The sequence below is a fragment of the Hyla sarda genome, chromosome 2 (assembly GCF_029499605.1).
Source record: "Hyla sarda isolate aHylSar1 chromosome 2, aHylSar1.hap1, whole genome shotgun sequence".
Taxonomy (NCBI): Eukaryota; Metazoa; Chordata; class Amphibia; order Anura; family Hylidae; genus Hyla; species Hyla sarda.
Genome location: NC_079190.1, coordinates 151,562,427 through 151,588,164, shown reverse-complemented (window position 1 = coordinate 151,588,164; position 25,738 = coordinate 151,562,427).

Below are 25,738 nucleotides of genomic sequence, written 5' to 3'. Positions count from 1 at the left end.
GATGAAGCACAAGAAAAACAGTTTGCAAACAGTTTGCTAAAGAGAGGAAGACTAAGGACATGGATTACTGGAACCATTTTTTGTAGTCCAATAAGACCAAAATAAACGTATTTGGTCCAAATGGCAACAACTAGGGGGGGGGGGGGGGGAGGGATAAAGGCAAGTGTGTTTTGCCTACAGTCAAGCATGGTGATGGGAGTGTCATGGTCTGGGCCTACATGAGTACTGCTAATACTGGGGAGCTACAGTTCATTGAGGGAACCATGAATGTCAACATGTAGGATGACATACTGAAGCAGAGCATGATTCCCTACCTTCAGAGACTGGGCCACAGGCAGTATTCTAATAACAAGCCCAAATACACCTCATTGTCTTGCTATATAAGCTGAGGGTGATGGACTGGGCAAGCATGTTTTCAGACCTTAAAGGGGTACTCCAGTGGAAAACATTTTTTTTAAATCAACTGGTGGCAAAAAGTTAAAGGGGTTATCCAGGAAAAAACATTTTTGTTATATCAACTGGCTCCAGAAAGTTAAACAGATTTACAAATGACTTCTATTTAAAAATCTCAATCCTTCCAGTACTTATCAGCTGTTCTATACTACAGAGGAAGTTGCATAGTTCTTTCCAGTCTGACCATAGTGCTCACTGCCGACACCTCTGATCATGTCAGGAACTGTCCCGAGTATAAACAAATTGATTCCCATAGCAAACCTCTCCTGCTCTGGACAGTTCCTGACATGGATAGAGGTGTCAGCAGGGGGCACTGTGGTTAGACAGAAAATAACTATACAACTTCCACTGGAGCATACAGCAGCTGATAAGTACTAGAAGGATTAGGATTTTTTATAGAAGGAATTTACAAATCTGTTTAACTTTCTGGCATCAGTTTATTAGAAAAAAATTGTTTTTATAATATGGTACATTCTCAAACAGAGGGAGGTCTCTAACATCCACCTGCTCTGTGATGTCATCATGGAGGAGAGGAAGAAGGCTCTAGTGGCAACCTGTGAAGGTCTGGTGAACTCTATGTCCAAGAGGCAGTGCTGGAAAACAATGCTGGAAAATAATTTATGCTATTTGACTAAGTCAGTTCTGAAGATCTATACCCAAAAGAGATAAATATGTTAAGTGTAGGTGTCATCTGAAATAAGGTAATTATGCTACATTGGAAGAGTTTACATAATCTGTTCATAATCTGTACTAAAAAATGCATTAAAATTTATATATAAAATATTTGCACTGAAATTTATATGTACAACTAGCACCTGGTGCTGCCCGGTTTTTCCTACCTTATCCTTGTGGGGGAGGAAAAGCAACAAAGGAGGAAGCTTTCGTCCTCATATCCTGTCCCTAAATCCTGACCCCATATCCCCTCCTCATATTCCAACACCAAATCCCTCCTCATATGCTGACCTCATATCCTATCCTCATGTTTTGTTCTCATATCTTGACCCCATATCCCTTTCTCATATCCCATCCCTATATCCCGTCCTCATATTCCAACCTTGTATTCCGTCCCCATATCCTGTCCCTATATCCTTTCCCTATTTCCCGACCTCATATCCCGTCCCCACATCCCATCCTCATATCTCAACCTCATATCTCGTCCTCATATTCTGTCCTCATATCCCAACCTCATATCCTGACCTCATATTCCGACCTTATATCCTGTCCTCATATGTTGTCCTCATATCCCGTCCTTATGTCCCATCCTCATATCCTGTTCTCAGGTGGGACTGATTTGTGATGAAGATATTGTAAGCTGAAAATAGAAGGGGACGTGGCTTTGTGGGAGTAGTCGTGATTTGCAAGCCAGACCGATGCACAAAAAGGGTAGATAATAAAATGGGTGGGGCTTAAACAGTGGGCATATCTCTGTGAGATGGGGTGTGGCTAGCAAGCCGGACTGACACATTAACCAGGCGATGCAGAACGGAGCTTGTGGAGTAAGGTAACAGAAGTCTCATATATTTGCATGAAACTTGAAACAAAAATACATCTTTTATATAAAGGTGTAGGTAAGGGTTAATTTTAGAGATGAGCGAACTTTTGAAAAATTTGATTCGGCCGATTCGCTGAATTTTCCGAAAAGGTCTGTTTCGATCCGAATTTTTTTGCGGCAAATCTATATTAAAAAATGCTATTTTTAGCCTACAGACAGCCTCAATAGGGGTATAGAACACTTTGCTGTGTTCTAAAACACATATGGAGTGTGCTGGGGTAATACTATTATTCAGAATAACATGCAGATTGCCGGCATCGCTTTTAGAATCACTGCCGCACAGCAGCACAATGACAGAGCCTGGTGGTGGCATCAGTGTGAGGAGACCAAATAGTGACTGAATGACACAGCGTGGAGGTGTTGGCAGCATGAGGATGCCATATAGTGGCTCAATGGCACAGCGTGGAGGTGTTGGCAGCATGAGGAGACCATATAGTGGATGAATGGCACAGCCCGGAGTTGCCAGTAGCATGAGTAGGCACTAGGCCTTCACAATCCCTAAGATTAAAAGATGAATTAGAAATTTAAACTGAAGATTTTGCATAGCGGGTGCTACCTATGATAAAATTTGAATTTTCCAGACCCAGGCCCAGCAGCGGCATCAGTAAACCATATATTGCCTGAATGACACAGCCTGGAGTTGGCTGATGCATGAGTACACACCAGGGCTTTACAATCCCCCCCCCCACCAAAAAAAAAAAAAAAAAAAACACAACAATTTGAGAAATTTTTGAAAAAGATTTTGGATGGTGGGTGCTACCTATTAGAAAATTTGAAATTCCCAGACCCAGGCCCAGCAGTGGCATCAGTAAACCTTATATTGCCTGAATGACACAGCTTGGAGTCAGCTGATGCATGAGGAGACCATTGAAATGTCAGATTTTTTCATTTAAAATTTAAATCAAACTTTGAGTGTCCCGGACCCCAGCGTGTGAGTACAAAGGACCAAATCTAACAAGCCCCCACAGGGCTCATGTGGGCGTGAGATGTAGGCGCAATGTCTCCATTGCCCTGACCGGCCCTTTTTTTTTTGTACCTTTGTTTAAGAACATGCGCATATCCAAGAGTCCAGAAGACTATAATGCAGGATGGTGAACCACAAAAAGACATTCTTCTCTTAAGTAATGTTTTCTGAAATAATAAAGAAGCAGAGTTCATCCATCTCCGTATTATTTTTGAAAATTTTAATAAAAAAATCACACACAACAAGCGTTCAATGGTGTAATGGTTATTATTCCTGAAAATTCAAGTTTATTACTGACAAAATTATCAGAAAATTTGAAAAAAACAGTACCCAAGAGGGTTTAATAACCCCACACATTGCACCATAAATGTTGAAATTTAAATTAAGCATGTATATATCTATTTCAAAAATCCTAAAATGAAAGGCCCAAGCCCAGAAGCATCATGAAGGCAAGTAGTTCCTGAAAGACACAGGAGCAGTCAGGAGTAGGCATCAACAGTACACAAGAGGCTTTCATAACCCGTTACATTGCACGATCAATCGCGAGATCGAGCGATAACAGGTGTGTGATGCCCTAATATGTCCGGGGCTGCACACACGCTACACTGAACAGACCAGGGAGTGTCTATCCTTCACCGGCACTGCTGAACCCCATTCATGATAGGGATCAGGGGATTGCAATTATTTGCCATGAAAGAAGAATTCCAACTAAGTGAGGGTCATAAGCTCGGGTTCATTAAGTCCCTGCTCTTTGTACACACCGCCTGTCTCTACTATCAATTGGATGGTTTAGAGAGGTCCTCGGATTGGCCCCGGCGGGGTAGGCTTTGGCCCTGGCAGAGCGCCAAGAATTTAAAGATCATTGTTGAAATTAGCATTAAGTTAATGGTAAACTTCCAAAAATTAAAGGCCCAAGGCCAGAAGCATCAGTGAGGCAAGAAGTTCCTGAAAGACACAGGATGAGTCCGGAGCAAGCATTCACAGTACCCAAGAGGGTTTCTTAACCTCTTCACTAAAGATCAATGTTGAAATTTGCATTAAGCATGTATTTAGCTACTGTTAGACATCCAAAAAATAAAGGCCCAAGACCAGAAGCATCAGTGAGGCAAATAGTTCCTGAAAGACACAGGATGAGTCAGGAGCAGGCATTCAAAGTACCAAAGATGATTTCATAACCCTAATTGATAACCCAAGAAGGTTTCATAACCATAATTGTGAAGTGTTGGTGTAGCAGTATGGTCAATCTACTCTGAGGCATCTGGCATTGGTGGCTGGAAATCCTGGCTGATCCATGCCTGATTCATCTTGACAAACGTCAGTCTCTCCACATTTTTCGTGGACAGACTAGTTCGCCTTGGGGTGACTATGGCCCCGGCCGCACTAAACACCCGCTCTGATGGCATACTACTGGCCGGGCAGGACAGCTTTTCCAGGGCAAACTCTTCTTGTTGCGGCCATAAATCAAGTTTGGCTGCCCAGAAGACCAGGGGATCTTCAATGTTTGTTGGCATGGCCATGTCAAGGTATGCCACCCCCTGCTGGTTCAGGTCCTGCTCCACGTCTACCTGCTGCTGATGAGTTACTTCACTATGCGGGTGAAGAAAGCTACTCATCATCGACTGTAGACTCAGGCTGCTGCTGATTGAGCTGGTACTGCTCCCGCCACCCCTCCCCTCCCCAGCAGCCATGGCAGTGGAAGGTGAGCGCAGAGGGCCCCGCGAGTCAGACCTGCAAGTGGATGGACCATGTCGCCGATAGGCATCGGCCAACTGACTACATAGGATCTCTCTGTAGTAGGTCAGTTTGGTGTCCCTCTTAGTGGGTGTAAAAAAGGCCCCCATTCTGGGACGGTAAAGAGGGTCTAATAAGGTGGAGATCCAGAAGTCATCCCGCTGAAGAATTTTGACAATTCGGGGGTCACTACACAAGCAACTGAGCATGCATCCTGCCATTTGCGCCAGTGACTCGTAGGGACTACCTGCCTCCATCTCTACTGCATACTGCCATGGTGTGTCTGGGTCCTCTGTCTCGCCTTCCTCATAACCCTCTAGCTCCTCTGGCTGCTCCTGCTCTTCCTCTCCTGTCCGATGACTACAAACACCGGCCATCTCATCCAACCTAAACTGTGCTTCCCTTTGCAACCTCATCCTCCTCCTCCAGTTGAGCCCCCACAGGTCTCATGTAGCCTTGAGATGAAGGCGCAACATCTCCATTGCCGTGACCAGCATTGTTTCAGTCATTTGTTGTAGGCAATGTAGGAGTGGAATTACGTAGTTCATGCCGTAATCCAGGCGATTTACAAATAATCTGGCTTCCTCAAAGGGCCTCAGCAAACGGCAGGTGTCACGTATGAGCTGCCACTGGTTCACATTGAAGTTACACAGGGGAGTACTCCTATCTGCTTGGGTCATCAAGAAATCGGTGAAGGCTTTTCTTTGTTCGTATAGTCTGTCCAACATATGGAGGGTGTGGCAACGTCACAAATAAGACTATGTCGTGGGATACCGTTCTGACGCTGCAGCTCAAGGAAGGTGTGCTTGACTGTGTAAGAGTGGCTGAAGTGCATGAACAGTTTCCTTGCCATTTTCAGGATGTTTTGCAAATGGAGTGAAGACTTGAGGAAGTGCTTGACAACCAGATTCAACACGTGTGCCATGCAGGGCGCATGTTTCACACTTCCTTGACGCAGCGCGAACACGATGTTCTTCCCGTTGTCGGTCACCATTGTTCCCATTTCCAGATTTCGTGGAGTAAGCCATACTCGGATTTCTTTACAAATGAATTTTAGCAGTTCCTCCCTGTGTGACTCCATTCGCCAAGGCAAACCATGTGAAGAACAGCTTGACACCACCGTGTCCTACACACATGGTACGATGAAGTGCCACCGAGATTTCTACGTGCAGTGGAGGCCGAGGACACGGTGGAGGATGAGGATGCGGAGTAGCACACTGACACAGGACCAACTGCCTGAGAGCGAGAGCGTGGAGGAGGAAGCGGTGTGACCTGTCCAAGTTGCTGTTGTGGCTGTGCAGGAACCACATTTACCCAGTGGGCCGTAAAAGATAAGTATTGTAGTATTTACAGCTCCACACATTGGCGCTGCCGTGCACTTTTGAACACACCGACAGGCTCAAGGACTGGCCCACCTTCTCTTGTACAAACTTATGGAGGGCTGGTTATGCCTTATTCGCAAAGAAATGATGGCTTGGAACTCTCCACCTCGGCTCGGCACAAGCCATCAATTCTCTGAAAGGTGCAGAGTCCACCACTTGAAAAGGGAGGGACTGCAGCACCAGCAACTTGGACAGGAGCACATTCAACTTCACCGCCGTTGGATGAGTTGGCGCATATTTTTGTCTCTTAGACATCACTTCGCCGATGGATTGTTGGCGGAATGGCTGACTAAAAATTGGAGAAGCCGGAGCATCTGGAGCGACAGAAGGAGGGTTTGACACACAGCTCCCTTTGGCTGAGGTGCTGGAGCCTTGGCTGGATGAAGGAGGGAGCTTATGGTCACTTGGTGATGCAGCAGACTGGACCACTACATCGGAGCCACGGTTCTCCCAGGCTGCTTTATGGTGGTGAAGCATGTGTTGACGCAGGGCTGTGGTGCCAACATTGGGACCCTGGCCACGCTTCACCTTCTGCTGACATATCTTGCATGTGGCTACGTGAACCTCCTCCGGATGCCTGATGAAAAACTGCCACACCGCTGAGTAGCTGATTTTCCCACCTACAGTCAGCACTAATTGACTGCTACTGGCACCACCTCCAGGAACCTCTGTTCCACTACCTCCCGGAAAGGTAGGCTGCCGCGAAGCAGGTGGTCTCCCCCGGGCACGTTTGGCTCCAGAATTTCCACTCCTGCCACCATGCTGACTGCCAACCGTGCTACCGCCTTGCTGGCTCAGCTGCTGCCTCAAGGGCAACCTGCAACTCTCTTCTCCTGATGATGATGAAGCTCCTTCTGCACCCGGGTCCCAATTGCGATCTGCTTTATCATCATCAACAGTTGTCTGCACGTCACTGATGTCCTCCTCAGGTTCCCCAACAATGTCTGCTTCAGTACCCTGAACCCTGGCAACACCGCCTCCCATGTCACTCTCCGCATCACTACTAGGCCGCCTAGCGTAGCAAGCGGCACATCCTCCCCTTCTTGGCTGGGCAGTAGCTGCTGACTGTCCTCTATTAGATCGTCCTCAGTGAATAGGGGAGCTGAACCCACAGCATAAGATACTTCTCTAGGAGAGGGAAGAGCATGGGACAAAGGCAATGGGAGAACAGGGACTACTCCCGGGCCATGCCAACTGAGGGTTTTGTCTGAGAAACCCACCGACTGTTGTCTGGGGGTGTCAGATGTCACTTGTGATGAAGTGGATGAGCGTGTTAACCAATTGACGACGACAGATGGGTTGCTGGTCGAGACAGGACCGCTGGCTGATAACGGGAGCTCAGGCCTCTCGCTGCGACTCCTGCTGCCACTAGCCCCTAGTCTGCTGCCAATTCTGCCTGAAGTATTAAAGCCTCTGCCACTCCTCTTTGCAGGTCCTGGCACTTCTCTGCCTGACATACATAGTGCGTATATGTGGGTATTGCAATACGCTACACTACTCTTTAAACAGTATTTGTCTAGAACAGCAGCAGGTGATTACTTATGGCTGTCCTTTCACAGTCTGTAGGCGCTTGACAGATTAACAGGTACAAAATGGTACACTAATTAGATGTACGTATGCGGTATGCACTGATGAGGGCAGAAATATGCGCAACAATACGCAGAAAAAAATCTGTATTTTTGTAAAACACCAGCCGGTGAATACGATTGTTTGGACTTTCACAGTATGTAGGCCCTTGTCAGATTAACAGGTACAAAATGGTACACTACTTGGATGTACCTATGCGGTATGCACTGATGAGGGCAGAAATATGCGCAACAATACGCAGACAAAAAATCTGTATATTTGCAAAACACCAGCCGGTGAGAACTATTGTTTGAACTTTCACAGTATGTAGGCCCTTGACAGATTAACAGGTACAAAATGGTATAATACTTTGATGTACGTATGCGGTATGCACTGATGAGGGCAGTAATATGCGCAACTATACGCAGTAAAAAAATCTGTATTTTTGTAAAACACCAGCTGGTTAATACTATTGTTTGGACTTTCACAGTATGTAGGCCCTTGACAGATTAACAGGTACAAAATGGTACACTGCTTTGATGTAGGCATGTGGTATGCACGTATGAGGGCAGACAAATGCACTACAGTCCGCTGAAAAATAACTTATTTGTGAACAGCAGCAGGACCACACAGTACAGCACCACAAAAAAAAAAAAAACAGGGAGTAAACCCTAAATTGCACTCTGTCACACAATTCTGATCAGCAGATGATTTGTCGAGCAAAAAAAACCACTGAATTGCGCTGTAAAATGATTAGATAAGATGGTTCATAAAGTTCAGGCAGCTTGTTGATCTGTATGAGGCAGCTGACAACTATCTGCCCCTCTCTGATGCAATGCTCAATAACGTGAATAGGAGGTTTAGATATTAAAGATCCTTCTCAGTGAGAGCACCAAAGCACTGCACTCCTGTCTTTCCCCAATGCTGATGTGACTAGCAGTTGCAGTGGTACGCTGTGGTATATGCAATTCACAAACACGCAGTCCCGTCCTCTCTCTATGAGTGAATGCACGAAATGAAGATAGGAAAGATGGCTGCCGATTATATAGGGCTGTGACATTACAGGGGTCAATGAATACTGATAGGCTGCATCTCACATGTGATTCAGGGTCATCCCGCCTACCTTCATTCCCGCCCTCCCATAATCCCCTGCCCCATGTACTGACATGTGGATCCACCATTTTATTTCTTCAATAGCCTGGAACACTGTAAAATGGAGTTTAATGAAACGATTTGCACGCTAGAATCGCGGCGATATTCACATTCGTTGCGAATTGAATTTTTCATGAAATTCATAACGAATTCGGGTTTGTCAGCTTCAATTCGCTCATCTCTAGTTAATTTAACTATCATATATTTTTATTTGACATATAAGTAATATGTGTACCAGGTATTGAAATATCTCCTGCCGAATAGAAGTTATGCAGTAACATACATTTCGCATAGATTTGCATGGGACTTTAAACAAAAACCCTGACCCTCACAAATGGGGATAGTTAAGGGGTAAATTCACTATCCTATATTCTAAGTGGACATATAAGTAACATGTGACCAAGAATTATCGAAATATCTCAATTCGTTTGGAAGTTATGCAGTAACATAGATTTCCCATAGACTTGTATAGGACTTTAAACAAAAACCCCAAATGGGGGTGAGTAAGGGTTAAATTACCTATCCTATGTTTGTTGTTGACATACAAGTATCATGTGTGCCAAGTTTCATGTTAATATATTTAGCCGTTTGGACGTGATGCAGGAACATACACACATACATATACACACACACACACATTGTCCCTCATTTACTGTTGCAAACCCGACATGTTTTGTCGGATTGTGTGCCAGATTCTGTCTGTTGCATTGCGCCAGAAATTCTGTCTGAGCCAGAATGTGCGCCAGAATTGAAAAAACCCAGACTAACTCTCCATTTTGCTAAGAAAACCTGAATAATGGGTGTGGTCTCCTGGAAAAGGGGTGTGGTCTCTGAAAAGGGGGGTGTTCCAGACATTTTCACAAAAACACAACATATTTACTAAGGTTTCCACATAAAGAGGGAGATTTATCAAAACCCGTCCAGAGGAAAGGTTGCCCAGTTGCCCATAGCAACCAATCAGCTCACTACTTTCATTTTTAACAAGGCCTCTGCAAAATGAAAGAAGCGATCTCAATGGTTGCTATGGGCAACTGGGCAACTTTTCCTTTGCACAGGTTTTGATAAATTTCCCCCAAAATGTGGTGGATTTGAGCTGAGGAAAACCGGACAGATCAGAGCATGCGTAAAAAAAAGCAAAATGTAGGGAAAGTTGAAAATTTAGGAAAACCTTAGTAAATACCGGGGAAAATAAATTGTAGGGAATTAAAACCCACAAAGAAACCTACACAACACTCTTAGTAGATGAGGGCCATTGGCAGAATCTGGCGCACAACCCGATAAAACATGTCGGGTTTGCAATAGTAAATGAGGGCCATTGAGTTTTAAATATATAGATAGATAAATATTGAAATAATTCAATTCAACAGAATCCATGTACTCAGTCTTCACAGGCAGTAGTATGTCTCAGCATCTGAAGTATTTTTGACTTTGTATTGAGGTATTTAAGGAATGTCAAAATTGTGATGTTGTTTTACAGCAAATAAAAAATATAAAAGCTAAAAAGCTAAAAACTACACTGACAGAATCATTTCTAAATTTTTTGTAATTATCCAGGTACAGATGACATATTTTCATTATGATGCAAAACAGTGAAGATATTTTTTTCTGAAAGCCATAAACATGTATTACCTACATTTGCCAAGTTTGATTTTCATATATTCAATCCAACTATTTCCTGAGTTACTTCAGTTGTCAGGAAAATAGACATTTGATTGTTCTGCTTGTTCATAAGGCTTGAAAATAATGTACATCTTTATTTAACCTTTTCCCACTCTGCACTGTAAGTGTACAGCACAGCAGGAATGTGGTTAATGCACAACACTAAGCACAATAAGGCTCGGTTTCCACTTTGGGTTTTTAAGCATTTTGCTGTGGGAAAAACACTGCGGCCAGATGTTAGCAGGTAGTCAATAGGGAAACGCAAAATGCCAATTTTGACCCCAGCATTTTGCTGCAATCTGACAGTTTTGCCAAATTGCAGCATGCTGAGACTATGGCGTTTTTTTTTTTAAAGCAAAAATGCCATAGTTTCAGCATCCTCAAAGGGAAATAGTGATGCATAGCATCCTTGCTTCCCTCGGGACTCCGCTCTGCTGATGCTATAAAGCCGGGAGCACAGCTGATGCTAAGAAGTAGATTTATATTGTAGACAGGGGCATAGCTATAGAGGTAGCAGAGGTAGCAGTCGCACCAGATGGCCTGGTGTAGATATGAGCGAACTTTTCAAGAATTAGATTCGGCCAATTCGCCAAATTTTCTCCCAAAATGTTTTCGATCCAAATTTATTCATGGCAAAACTATATTAACAACAGCTATTTCTGGCCTATAGAAAGCCTCAATAGGGGTATAGAACACTTTGCTGTGTTCTAACACACATATGGAGTGTGCTGGTGTAGTGAAATAATACTGCTATTCAGAATAACATGCAGATTACTGGCACCACTTTTAGAATCACTGCAGCAGAGCGGCACAATGACAGAGCCTGGAGGTGGCATCAGTGTGAGGAGACCATAAAGAGGCTGAATGACACAGCGTGGAGGTGTTGGCAGCATGAGGAGACCATATAGTGGCTGAATGACACAGCTTAGATGAGGCTGAAGCATGAGACCATATAGTGGCTGAATGACACAGCGTGGAGGTGGTGGCAGTATGAGGAGACCATATCGTGGCTAAATGACACAGCGTGGAGGGGTTGGCAGCATGAGGAGACCATATAGTGGCTGAATGACACAGCGTGGAGGTGTTGCCAGCATGAGGAGACCATATAGTGGCTGAATAACACAGCATGGAGGTGGTGGAAGCATGAGGTGATCATATAGTGGCTGAATGACACAGTGAGGAGGTGTTGGCAGCATGAGGAGACCATATAGTGGCTGAATGACACAGCATGGAGGTATTAGCATCATGAGGAGACCGTATAGTGGCTGAATAACACAGCTTAGATTAGGCTGAATCATGAGGAGACCATATAGTGGCTGAATGATACAGTGTGGAGGTGGTCGCAGCAGGGAGAGACCATATAGTGGCTAAATGACACAGCGTGGAGGTGTTGGCAGCATGAGGAGACCATATAGTGACTGAGTGACACAGCGTGGAGGTGTTGGCAGCATGAGGAGACCATTTAGTGGCTGAATGGCACAGTGTGGAGGTGTTTGCAGCATGAGGACACCATATAGTGGCTGAATGACACAGCTTGGATGAGGCTGAAGCATGAGGACACCATATAGTGGCTGAATGACACAGCGTGGAGGTGTTGGCAGCATGAGGAGACCATATAGTGGCTGAATGACACAGTGAGGAGGTGTTGGCAGCATGAGGAGACCATATAGTGGCTGAATGACACAGCGTGGAGGTATTAGCATCATGAGGAGACCGTATAGTGGCTAAATAACACAGCTTAGATTAGGCTGAATCATGAGGAGACCATATAGTGGCTGAATGACACAGTGTGGAGGTGGTCGCAGCAGGGAGAGACCATATAGTGGCTAAATGACACAGTGTGGAGGTGTTGGCAGCATGAGGAGATCATATAGTGACTGAGTGACACAGCGTGGAGGTGTTGGCAGCATGAGGAGACCATATAGTGGCTGAATGACACACCGTGGAGGTGTTGGCAGCATGAGGAGACCATATAGTAGCTGAATAGCACAGCCAGGAGTTTGCAGCAGCATTAGTAGACACTAGGCCTTCACAATCCCTAAGATTAAAAGATGAATTCAGAAATTTAAAATGAAGAAATTGGATAGCTAGTGCTACCTACCATAAAAAAAAATTATTCCCAGACCCAGGCCCAGCAGCGGCATCAGTAAACCATATATTGCCTGAATGACACAGCCTGGAGTTGGCTGAAGCATGAGGAGACCCCAGGGCTTCACAATGCCCAAGAAAAAACACAAGAATTTTTGAAGTTTTAAAGAACAAAAACGCGCTGATTGGGGCTTATGATGTGTATACTGTGGTTATAACATACCTGGAGGTGATAGCGGGATTGGCAGCAGGAATAACGTGCATACGTGACTTAGTGATTCTCTGAGGCTGAAAGGAGCAGGCAACTAAGGTAACTAAGAGGGTTTCATAACCCCTTACATTGAAAGATCAATGTTGAAATTTCTATCAAGCATGTATTTAGCTTGTGCTAAACATCCAAAAATGTAAGGCCCAAGCCCAGAAGCATCAGTAAGCCAAGTAGTTCCTGAAACACACAGTCAGGAGCAGGCATCAGCAGTACCCCAGAGGCTTTATAACCCCTTACTTTTGCGCGATCAATTTAGAAATTTCAATTAAGCATGTATGTAGCTAGTAGCGGTGAGCGGCATAGGCCATATTCAAATTCGCAATATTTCGCGAATATATGGACGAATATTCATCATATATTCGCGAAATTTGCATATTGTATATTCACAATTTTTTTGCGCATATGCGAAAATATATGCGCATATTCGCGAATATTCAGCCCTCCCTTCTTTAATGGTGTAGGGAACTATGACTAGTGCATTAACTCTGTGATTTTTTTGCCCACAGAAACCAATAGGCTGATTGTGGTCTATGGGGATCTCACGGCATATAAAACAGTAAGATAAGCGGTACTGTCTCGGCAGCACAGTGGAATGGGAGACCACCACTGGTTCGAGTCTCGGGGTGGGACAGAGTGTTACAATGTTGTGGTTAGATTTTACTTTCCTGGAAAAGCTGCTGAGTTGCACATAGCAACCAATCAGATTGCTTCCTTCATTTTTCAGAGGCCTTTTCAAAAATGAAAGAAGCAATCTGATTGGTTGCTATGGGCAACTGCACAACTCTTCGTCTACACTGTTTTTGATGAATCTCCCCCATAGAGCGAGATTTATCAAAACCTGTCCAGAGGAAAAGTTTCTGAGTTGCCCATAGCAACCAATCAGATTGCTTCCTTCATTTTTGAAAAGGCCTCTGAAAAATGAAGGAAGCAATCTGGTTGCTATGGGCAACTCATAAACTTTTCCAGGAAAAGCTGCTGAGTTGCCCATAGCAACCAATCAGATCGCTTCTTTCATTTTGCAGAGGCCTTGTGAAAAATGGAAGAAGCAATCTGATTGGTTGCTATGGGCAACTCATCAGCTTTTCCAGGAAAGTAAAGTTAAACCACAACACTGTAACACTCTGTCCCACCCCGGGACTCAAACCAGAGGTGGTCTCCCATTCCACTGTGCTGCTGTGACAGTGCTTTACATTCACAATACCCAAGATGGTTTCATAACCCTAATTGATAACCCAAGAGGGTTTCATAACCATAATTGGGAAATGTTGGTGTAGCAGCATGGTCAATCTACTCTGAGGCATTGGCATTGGTTGCTGGAAATCCTGGCTGATCCATCTTCACAAAAAGTCAGTCTCTCCACATTTTTCATGGACAGACGAGTTCGCCTTGGGGTGACTATGGCCCCAGCCACACTAAACACCCGCTCTGATGGCACACTACTGAACAGGCAGGACAGCTTTTCCAGGGCAAACTCTGCTAGTTGCGGCCATAAATCAAGTTTGGCTGCCCAGAAGTCCAGCAGATCTTCAAGGTTTGTTGGAATGGGCATGTCAAGGTGTGCCACCACCTGCTGGTTCAGGTCCTGCTCTATGTCTACCTGCTACTGTCGAGTTGCTTCACCATGCTGGTGAAGAAAGCTACTCATCATCGACAGTAGACTTAGGCTGTTGATAATGGAGCTGGTACTGCTCCTGCCACCCCTCCCCTCCCCAGCAGCCATGGCAAGGGAAGTTGAGCGCAGAGGGCCCCCTGAGTCAGACCTGCGAGTGGATGGACCATGTGGCCGATAGGCATCGGCCAACTGACTATGTAGGATCTCTCTGTAGTAGGTCAGTTTGTCCTCCCTCTCAGTGGGTGTAAAAAAGGCCCCCATTCTGTGACGGTAGCGAGGGTCCAATAAGGTGGAGAGCCAGAAGTCATCCCGCTGACGAATTATGACAATTCGGGAGTCACTACGCAAGCAACTGAGCATGCATCGTGCCATTTGCGCCATCTCCTCTGCATACTGCCACGGTGTGTCTGGGTCCTCTGTCTCGCCTTCCTCATAATAACCTCTAGCTCCTCTAGCTGCTCGGCAATGTAGGAGTGGAATTACGTTGTTCATGCCGTAATCAAGGTGATTTAAAAAATTATCTGGCTTCCTCAAAGTGCCTCAGCAAACGGCACGTGTCACATATGAGCTGCGACTGGTTCACATTTAAGTTACACAGGGGAGTAACCCCATCTGCTTGGATCATCAAGAAATCGGTGATGGCTTTCTTTGTTCGTATAGTCTGTCCAACATACAGAGGGTGAAATTCCAACGTGTGGCAGCGTCACAAATAAGACTATGTTGTGGGATACCGTTCTGACGCTGCAGCTCAATGAGGGTGTGCTTTGCAGTGTACGAGTGGCTAAAGTGCATGCACAGTTTCCTTCCCATTGTTAGGATGTCTTGCAAATGGGGTGAAGACTTGAGGAAGTTCTTGACAACCAGATTCAACACGTGTGCAATGCAGGGCGCATGTTTAACACTTCCTTGTCGCAGTGCGGACACAATGTTCTTCCCGTTGTCGGTCACCATGGTTCCCATTTCTACTTTTCGTGGAGTAAGCTATACTCCGATTTCTTGACAAATGAATTTTAGCAGTTCCTATCCTGTGTGACTCCATTCGCCAAGGCAAACCATGTGAAGAACAACGTGACACCGCCGTGCCCTACACACATGGTACGATGAAGGGCCACTGACAATTGTACGTGCAGTGGAGGCCGAGGACACGGTGGAGGACGAGGAGGCGGAGTCGCACACTGTCACAGGACCAACTGCCTGAGAGCGAGAGTGTGGAGGAGGAAGTGGTGTGACCTGTCCAAGTTGCTGTTGTTGCTGGGCAGGAGCAACATTTACCAAGTGGGCCGTAAAATACATGTATTGTCCCTGTCCGTAGTTACAGCTCCACATGTCGGCGCTGCCGTGCACTTTTGAATACACCAACAGGCTCAAGGACACCTTCTCTTGTACAAACTTATGCAAGGCTGGTACTGCCTTCTTCACAAAGAAATGACGGCTTGGGACTCTCCACCTCGACTCGGCACAAGCCATCAATTCTCTGAAATGTGCAGAGTCCACCACATGAAATGGGAGGACTGCAGCACCAGCAACTTGGAAAGGACAACATTCAGCTTCTGCACCATTGGATGAGTGGGCGCATACTGTTGTCTCTTGGACATGGCTTTGCCTATGGTTTTTTGGTGGAATTGCTGACTACAAGTAGGAGGAGCAGAAGCATCTGTAGCGACAGAAGGAGGGTATGACACACAGCTCCATTCACCTGAGGTGGTGAACCCTTATCTGGCTGATGGAGGGAGTGGCGTGCCACTGGGTGATGACGCAGGCTGGACTACCACATCTGAACCACGGTTGTCCTAGGCCACTTTATAGTGGCGCATCATATGTTGACACAGGGCCGTGGTGCCAACATTGCTACCCTGTCCACGCTTCACCTTCTGCCGACATATCTTGCATGTGGCTGTTTTAACTTCCTCCGGATGCTTGATGAAAAACTGCCAGACCGCCGAGTATCTGATTTTAACACCAACAGTGTGCAATAATTGGCTAATACTGCCGCAGTCTCCAGGAACCCCTGTTCCACTACCTCCCGGGAAGGTAGGCTGCCTTGAAGCAGGTGGCCTACCCCGGGCACGTTTGGCTCCAAACTTCCCACTTCTGTCACCATGCTGACTGCCAACCATAACTTAGTAACATAGTTCATAAGGTTGAAAAAAGACCAAAGTCCATCAAGTTCAACCAATATCCCTAATGAGTCCCTACCATATCCCTAATAAGTCCCTACCATGCTAGCACCTTGCTGGCTCAGCTGCTTCCTCAGGGGCAACCTGCAACCCTTTTCTCCTGATGATGGTGAAGCCCCTTCTGCACCCGACTCCCAAGTCCGATCGGCTTCATCATCATTGAGTTTTGTCTGCACGCCTCTGATGTCCTCCTCAGATTCCTCAACAGTGTCTACTTCAGGAGCCTGAATGCTCGCAACACCACTTCCCACCCCACTATGCTGACTGCCAACCATGCTACCACCTTGCTGGCTCATCTGCTGCCTCACAGGCAACCTGCAAACCTCTTCTGCTGCTGATGATGATGAAGCCCCCTCTACACCCGGCTCCCAAGTGCTATTGGCTTCATCATCATCGAGTTCTGTCTGCACGTCACTGATGTCCTCCTCAGGTTCCCTTAACAGTGTATGATTCTGAATGCTGGAAACACCACCTCCCACATCACCCTCCTCATCGATAATTGCCCGCCTAGTGTAGGAAGTGGCAGATGTCTCCTAAACTTCTTGGCTGGGCATTAGCTGTTGACTGTCGTCTAATACATCTTCCTCACTGAATAGTGGAGCTGAACCCACTGTGTAAGATACTATGTTAGGGGAGGGAACAGCATAGGACAGAGGCAATGGAAGGACAGGGACTGCTCCAGGGCCATGCCAACTGAGGCTTGTGTCTGAGGAACCCACCGACTGTTGACTGGGGGTATCAGATGTTACTTGTGATGAAGTGGATGACGTCAACCAATCGACGACGACAGATGGGTTGTCGGTAGAGACACGACTGGTAGATGATTCCGGGAGCTCAGGCTTCTCGCTGCGACTCCTGCTGCCACTTGACCCTAGTCTGCTGCGACCTCTGCCTAATAAATTTGGGCCTCTGTCACTCCTCTGAGCACATCCTGGCACTTCTCTGCCTGACATACTTAGTGCGTATACAAGGGGAATAAAATATGCTTCACTACACGCCTTTCACTGTATGTGGGCTTGATGCAGATTAACAGGTTCAAAAAAGCACACTACTAAGATGTACGTATGTGGTATGCACGTATGACAGGAAAAAAAAAGGCTCTATGGTACACTTGGAAAACGTATTTTTGTAACACACCAGCCGGTGGTTACTATTCCCTGGCCTTTCACTGCATGTAGGTTTGTTTCAGATTAACAGGTACAAAAAAAACACACTACTTATTTGTAGGTATGTGGTATCCACATATGACAGAATAAAAAGTCTCTATAGTACACTTGGAAAACAGATTTTCGTAAAACACCAACCGGTGATTACTTTTGCCTGGACTTTACCAGTATCTAGACTTGTTACAGATTTACAGATACAAAATAATAGACTGCTTTGATGTAGGTACGTGGTATGCACTTATGAGGGCAGAAAAATGTGCTACAATGAGCCTAAAAACTCTGTAAGTTTTGTAAAACACCAGCCGGTGAGTACTGATGCTTGGACTTTCACAGTATGTAGGCCCTTGACAGATTAAAGGTAAAAAATAGTACACTACTTAGATGTAGGTATGTGGTATGCACATATGAGGGCAAAAAATGTTCTACAATATGCAAAACAACTCAATATTTTTGTAAAACACCAGCCGGTGAGTACTGTTGCTTGGACTTTCACAGTATGTAGGCCTTTCACAGATTAACAGGTACAAAATGGTACACTAATTAGATGTACGTATGCGGTATGCACTGATGAGGGCAGAAAAATGCGCAACAATACGCCAAAAAACGCAGTTTTTTGTAAAACACCAGCCGGTGAGTACTGTTGCTTGCAACAAAGGTAGGAGGGCGGCACTGGATAGTCGGCGTGCGCGTGGATAATAGCAAATCCAATCGTAGAGAAAACTCCCGGCACCGGCTTCTTTTTTCAAATGCTTTATTGTGCATATAACTCATATAACGCGTTATATGAACAATAAAGCATTTGAAAAAAGAAGCTGGTGCCGGGAGTTTTCTCTATGATTAGTACTGTTGCTTGGACTTTCACAGTATGTAGGCCCTTGACAGATTAACAGGTACAAAATGATACACTACTTAGATGTACGGATGCGGTATGCACTGATGAGGGCAGAAAAATGCGCTACAATACGCCAAAGAACTCTGTATTTTTGCAAAACACCAGCCGGTGAGTACTGTTGCTTGGACTTTCACAGTATGTAGGCCCTTGACAGATTAACAGGTACAACATTGTACACTTATTATATGTACGTATGTGGTATGCACGTATGAGGGCAAAGAAATGCGCAACAATACGCCAAAAAAGGTATTTTTGTAAAACACCAGCCGGTGATTACTTTTGCCAGGACTTTCCCAGTATCTAGACTTGTTACAGAAACAAAATAGTAGACTGCTTTGATGTAGGTATGTGGCATGCACGTATGAGGGCAGACAAAGTTGGGGCTACACCAGCATGTTAGTATAAAAAAAAATTTACACTAACATGCTGGTGTTGCCCGATATTTTTTATTTTTACAAGCGGTAAAAGGAAGAAAAGACCCCCAAAATTTGTAAGTCAATTTCCTGAGTACAGAACTACCCCATATGTGGGCGTAAAGTGCTCTGCGGGCGCACAACATGGCTCAGGAGTGTGCCATGTACATTTGAGGTCTAAATTGGTGATTTGCACAGGGGTGGCTGGTTCTGACATAAACGCAAAATAATAAATACCCAGATGTGACCCCATTTTGGAAACTACATCCCTCACAGAATGTAACAAAGAGCATAGTGAGCCTTAACACCCCACAGGTGTTTGACAATTTTTCGTTAAAGTTGGATGTAAAAATGAAAAAAAAAATGTTTTCACTAAAATGCTGATGTTACCCTATATTTTTCATTTTCACAAGGGGGAAGAGGAAAAAAGCCCCTCAAAATTTGTAGCCCCATTTCTTCTGAGTAAGAACAGATGCCATAAGTGGATGTAAAGTGCTCTGCGGGCGAACAACAATCCTCAGAAGAGAATTAGCGCCATTGGGCTTCTGGCAAGAGAATGTGTCCGAAATTGAAGGCCATGTGCGTTTTTTACAAAGCCCCCCGTGGTGCCAGAATAGTGGACCCCCCACATGTGAACCCATTTTGGAAACTACACCCCTCACAGAATTTAATAAGGGGTGCAGTGAGTATTTACACCCCACTGGCATTTGACAGATCTTTGGAACAGTGGGTTGTTGAAATAAAAAATTACATTTTTCATTTTCACATACCACTATTCCAAAAATCTATCAGACACCTGTGGGGCGTAAATGCTCACTGTACCCCTTATTACATGTTCTATTCCAACCAATTTCTCTCACCAAAAGCTCAATGGCGCTCCTTCTCTTCTGAGCATTGTAGTTTGCCTGCAGAGCACTTTACATCCATATATGGGGTATTTCCAAATTTTGGGAGGCTTTTTCTCCAATTACACCTTGTGAAAATGAAAAATTTGGGGTAACACCAGCATTTTAGTGAAAAAAATCTATTTTTTCATTTTCATATCCAACTTTAGTGGAACTTTGTCAAGCACCTGTGGGGTGTTAAGGCTCACTATACCAGTTGTTACATTCCTTGAGGGGTTTAGTTTCCAAAATAGTATGCCTTGTGTTTTTTTGCTGTTCTGGCACCATAGGGGCTTCCTAAATGCGACATGCCCTCCAAACTAGCGATCACGGGGACGGAGAATAGTGACATCATGGGTCCGCCCTGTGTGACATCATACTCTACCCCCTCAATGCCATCCTATAGAGGGGGCGTGACAGCTGTCAAGCCCCCTCCATAGGCTTGCATTGAGCTGTCATGCCCCCTCCATAGGCTTGCATTGAGCTGTCACGCCCCCTCCATAGGCTTGCGTTGAGGGGGCGGAGCGTGACGCCACACTGGGGCAGAGCCTGACATCACTATGCTCCGTCCCCATGATCGATAGTAAACAGACCTGGAGCGAGCACGCTCCAGGGGCTGATTCTAACGGGGTGCGGCGTGGAAGATCACGGGGGTCCCCAGCTGCGGGACCCCCGCGATCAGGCATCTTATCCCCTATCCTTTGGATAGGGGATAAGATGTCTTAGAGCCGGAGTACCCCTTTAAGGCTCAGCGGACCCCTTGTTATGTTCCTTGAAGGGTGTAGTTTCCAAAATAGTATGCCATGTTTTTTTTTTTTTTTTTTGCTGTTCTGGCACCATAGGGGCTTCCTAAATGTGACATGCCCCCAAAAGCGATTTCAGAAAAACTCACTCTTCAAAATCCCATTGTTGCTCCTTCCCTTCTGAGCCTTGTAGTGCACCCACAGAGCACTTGACATCCACATATGAGGTATTTCCTTACTCGAGAGAAATTAGGTTACAAATTTTGGGGGGCTTTTTCTCCTTGTATCCCTTGTAAAATTTCAAAAACACGGTCTGCAAGCGCGTATAAAAAATAAAGATTTTGAATTTTCTCCTTCACCTTGCTGCTATTCCTGTGAAACACCTACAGGATTAGCACACTTTCTGAATGTCATTTTGAATACTTTTTTTTTTTTTTGGGGGGGGGGGGGGGGGTGAAGTTTCTATAATGGGGTCATTTATGGGGTATTTCTAATATGAAGACCCCTCAAATCCACTTTTCAAAATTCCGATTTTGAAAATATTGTGAAAAATTGGAAGGTTGCTGCTGAACTTTGAAGCCCTCTGATGTCTTCCAAAAGTAAAAAATTGTCAACTTTATGATGCAAACATAAAGTAGACATATTGTATTTGTGAATCAAAATATAATTTCTTTGGAATATCCATTTTCCTTACAGACAGAGAGTTTAAAAGTTCGAAAAATTTTAAATTTTCAAAATTTTCATGAAATTTGGGGATTTTTCACCAAGAAAGGATGCAAGTAACAAAGAAAATTTACCACTAACATAAAGTAGAATATGTCATGAAAAAACATTCTCGGAATCAGAGTAATCGGTAAAAGCATCCCAGAGTTATTAATGCATAAAGTGACAGTGGTCAGAATTGCAAAAAAGGGCTCAGTCCTTGAGGTGAAAAAGGGCGGGACCTTAACCCCTTAAGGACTGAGCCCTTTTTCACCTTAAGGACTCAGCCATTTTTTGCAATTCTGACCACTGTCACTTTAAACATTAATAACTCTGGAATGCTTTTAGTTATCAATCTGATTCCGAGATTGTTTTTTCGTGACATATTCTACTTTAACTTAGTGGTAAAATTTTGTGGTAACTTGCATCCTTTCTTGGTGAAAAATCCCAAAATTTGATGAAAAATTTGAAAATTTTGCATTTTTCTAACTTTGAAGCTATCTGCTTGTAAGGAAAATGGATATTCCAAATAATTTTTTTTTATTCACATATACAATATGTCTACTTTATGTTTGCATCATAAAATTGATGAGTTTTTACTTTTGGAAGACACCAGAGGGCTTCAAAGTTCCGCAGCAATTTTCCAATTTTTCACAAAATTTTGAAACTCGCTTTTTTTCAGGGACCAGTTCAGGTTTGAAGTGGATTTGAAGGGCCTTCATATTAGAAATACCCCATAAATGACCCCATTATAAAAACTACACCCCCCAAAGTATTCAAAATGACATTCAGTCAGCGTTTTAACCCTTTAGGTGTTTCACAGGAATAGCAGCAAAGTGAAGGAGAAAATTCACAATCTTCATTTTTTACACTCGCATGTTTTTGTAGACCCAATTTTTGAATTTTTGCAAGGGGTAAAAAGGAGAAAATTTTTACTTGTATTTGAAACCCAAGTTCTCTAGAGTAAGGACATACCTCATATGTCTATGTTAATTGTTCGGCAGGCGCAGTAGAGGGCTCAGAAGGGAAGAAGCGACAAATGGTTTTTGGGGGGCATGTCACATTTAGGAAGCCCCTATGGTGCCAGAACAGCAAAAAAGAAACACATGGCATACCATTTTGGAAACTAGACCCCTCGGGGAACATAACAAGGGGTAAAGTAAACCTTAATACCCCACAGGTGATTCACAACTTTTGCATACGTAAAAAAAAAAAAAAAAAAAAAAAATTCCCTAAAATGCTTGGTTTCCCAAAAAATTAACATTTTTACAAAGGGTTAAAGCAGAAAATACCCCCCAAAATTTGAAGCCCAATTTCTCCCGATTCAGAAAACACCCCATATGGGGGTGAAAAGTGCTCTGCTGGCGCACTACAGGTCTCAGAAGAGAAGGAGTCACATTTGGCTTTTTGAAAGCAAATTTTGCTCTGGGGGCATGCCGCATTTAGGAAGCCCCTATGGTGCCAGGACAGCAAAAAAAAACACATGGCATGCTATTTTGGAAACTAGACCCCTTGGGGAACGTAACGAGGGGTAAAGTGAACCTTAATACCCCACAGGGGTTTCACAACTTTTGCATATGTAAAAAAAAAAAAAAAAATTACCTAAAATGCTTGGTTTCCCCAAAAATTAAAATTTTTACAAAGGGTTAAAGCAGAAAATACCCCCCAAAATTTGAAGCCCAATTTCTCCCGATTCAGAAAACGCCCCATATGGGGGTGAAAAGTGCTCTGCTGGCGCACTACAGGTCTCAGAAGAGAAGGAGTCACATTTGGCTTTTTGAAAGCAAATTTTGCTCTGGGGGCATGCCGCATTTAGGAAGCCCCTATGGTGCCAGGACAGCAAAAAAAAAAAAACATGGCATACCATTTTGGAAACTAGACCCCTCGGGGAACATAACAAGGGGTTAAGTGAACCTTAATACCCCACAGGTGTTTCACGATTTTTGCATATGTAAAAAAAATAGTTTTTTTTTACCTAAAATGCCTCTTTTCCCAAAAATTTTACATTTTTAAAAAGGGTAAAAGCAGAAAATACCCCCCAAAATTTGTAACACAATTTCTCCCGAGTACGGCGATACCCCATATGTGACCCTAAACTGTTGCCTTGAAATACGACAGGGCTCCAAAGTGAGAGCGCCATGCGCATTTGAGGCCTAACTTAGGGACTTGCATAGGGGAGGATATAGGGGTATTCTACGCCAGTGATTCCCAAACAGGGTGCCTCCAGCTGTTGTAAAACTCCCAGCATGCCTGGACAGTCAGTGGCTATCTGGCAATACTGGGAGTAGTTGTTTTGCAACAGCTGGAGGCTCCGTTTTGGAAACAGTGGCGTACCAGACGTTTTTCATTTTTATTGGGGAGGGGGGCTGTGTAGGGGTATGTGTATTTGTAGTGATTTTTACTTTTTATTTTATTGTGTGTTAGTGTAGTGTAGTGTTTTTAGGGTACAGTCACATGGGCGGGGGTTCACAGTAGTTTCACGCTGGCAGTTTGAGCCGCAGCTCAAACTTGCAGCCGGATACTTACTGTAATCCTCCGCCCATGTGAGTGTACCCTGTACGTTCACATTGGGGGGGGGGGGGGGACATCCAGCTGTTGCAAAACTACAACTCCCAGCATGTACGGTCTATCAGGCTCCGTTTTGGAGGCTCCGTTTTGGAAACAGTGGCGTACCAGACGTTTTTCATTTTTATTGGGGAGGGGAGGGGGGTTGTATAGGGGTATGTGTATACGTAGTGTTTTTTACTTTTTATTGTTTGTTAGTGTAGTGTTTTTAGGGTACAGTCGCACGTTCACAGTAGTTTCTCGCTGGCAGTTTGAGCTGCGACAGAAAATTTGCCGCAGCTCAAACTTGCAGCCGGATACTTACTATAATCCTCCGCCCATGTGAGTGTACCCTGTACGTTCACATTGGGGGGGGGGGGGGAACATCCAGCTGTTGCAAAACTACAACTCCCAGCATGTACGGTCTATCAGTGCATGCTGGGAGTTGTAGTTTTGCAACAGCTGGAGGCACACTGGTTGTGAAACTCAGTGTTTTGCAACCAGTGTGCCTTCAGCTGTTGCAAAAGCTACAACCCCCAGCATGTACGGACAGCAGAAGGGCATGCTGGGTCTTGTAGTTATGCAACAGCTGGAGGCATACTACATTGGCTGGGGATGCTGGGGATTGTAGTTATGCAACAGCTGGAGACACACTGGTTTGCTACATAACTCAGTGTGCCTTCAGCTGTTGCAAAACTACAACTCCCAGCAGTCACCGACAGCCAACGGGCATGCTGGGAGTTGTAGTTATGCAACCAGCAGATGCACTACTACAACTCCCAGCATGCACTTTAGCTGTTGGTGCAAGCTGGGAGTTGTAGTTACACAACAGCTGAAGGTACTCTTTTCCATAGAAAGAATGTGCCTCCAGCTGTTGCAAAACTACAAGTCCCAGCATGCCCATAAGGGCATGCTGGGAGTTGTGGTGGTCTGCCTCCTGCTGTTGCATAACTACAGCTCCCAGCATGCCCTTTTTGCATGCTGGGAGCTGTTGCTAAGCAACAGCAGGAGGCTGTCACTCACCTCCAACGATCCTCGCCACACAGGTCAGTCCCTCGTCGTCTCCGCCGCGGCCGTCGCTCCTGGGGCCCCGATCCCAACATTGACGCCGGGGATCGGGGTCCCCAGCACCCGGGGTGCACGTCCCGCACCCGCTCACGTCCTCCGGAAGAGGGGCGGAGCGGGTTGCGGGAGTGACACCCGCAGCAGGCGCCCTGATTGGTCGGCCGGTAATCCGGCCGACGAATCAGGGCGATCGTGAGGTGGCACCAGTGCCACCTCACCCCTGCAGGCTCTGGCTGTTCGGGGCCGTCAGAGACGGCCCCGAACAGCCTGTAATTCCGGGTCACCGGGTCACTGGAGACCCGATTGACCCGGAATCTGCCGCAGATCGCTGGACTGAATTGTCCAGCGATCTGCGACAATCGCCGACATGGGGGGGCATAATGACCCCCCTGGGCGATATGCCCCGATGCCTGCTGAACGATTTCAGCAGGCATCGGGCACCGGCTCCCCTCCGGCTAGCGGCGGGGGGCCGGGATTTGACAGGACGTACTCAAACGTCCTGAGTCCTTAAGGACTCGGAAAAGGGGATGTTTGAGTACGTCCTGCGTCCTTAAGGGGTTAAGGGGTTAAAAAAAATATAACTACATGCACCAAAATTAGTATGTGTAAAATTATCATCTTCTGACCACTATAACTTTTCCATATATGGGGACATATGAGGGCTCATTTTTTGTGTCGTGATCTGAAGTTTTAATCAGTACCATTTTTGTTTTGATGGGACTTTT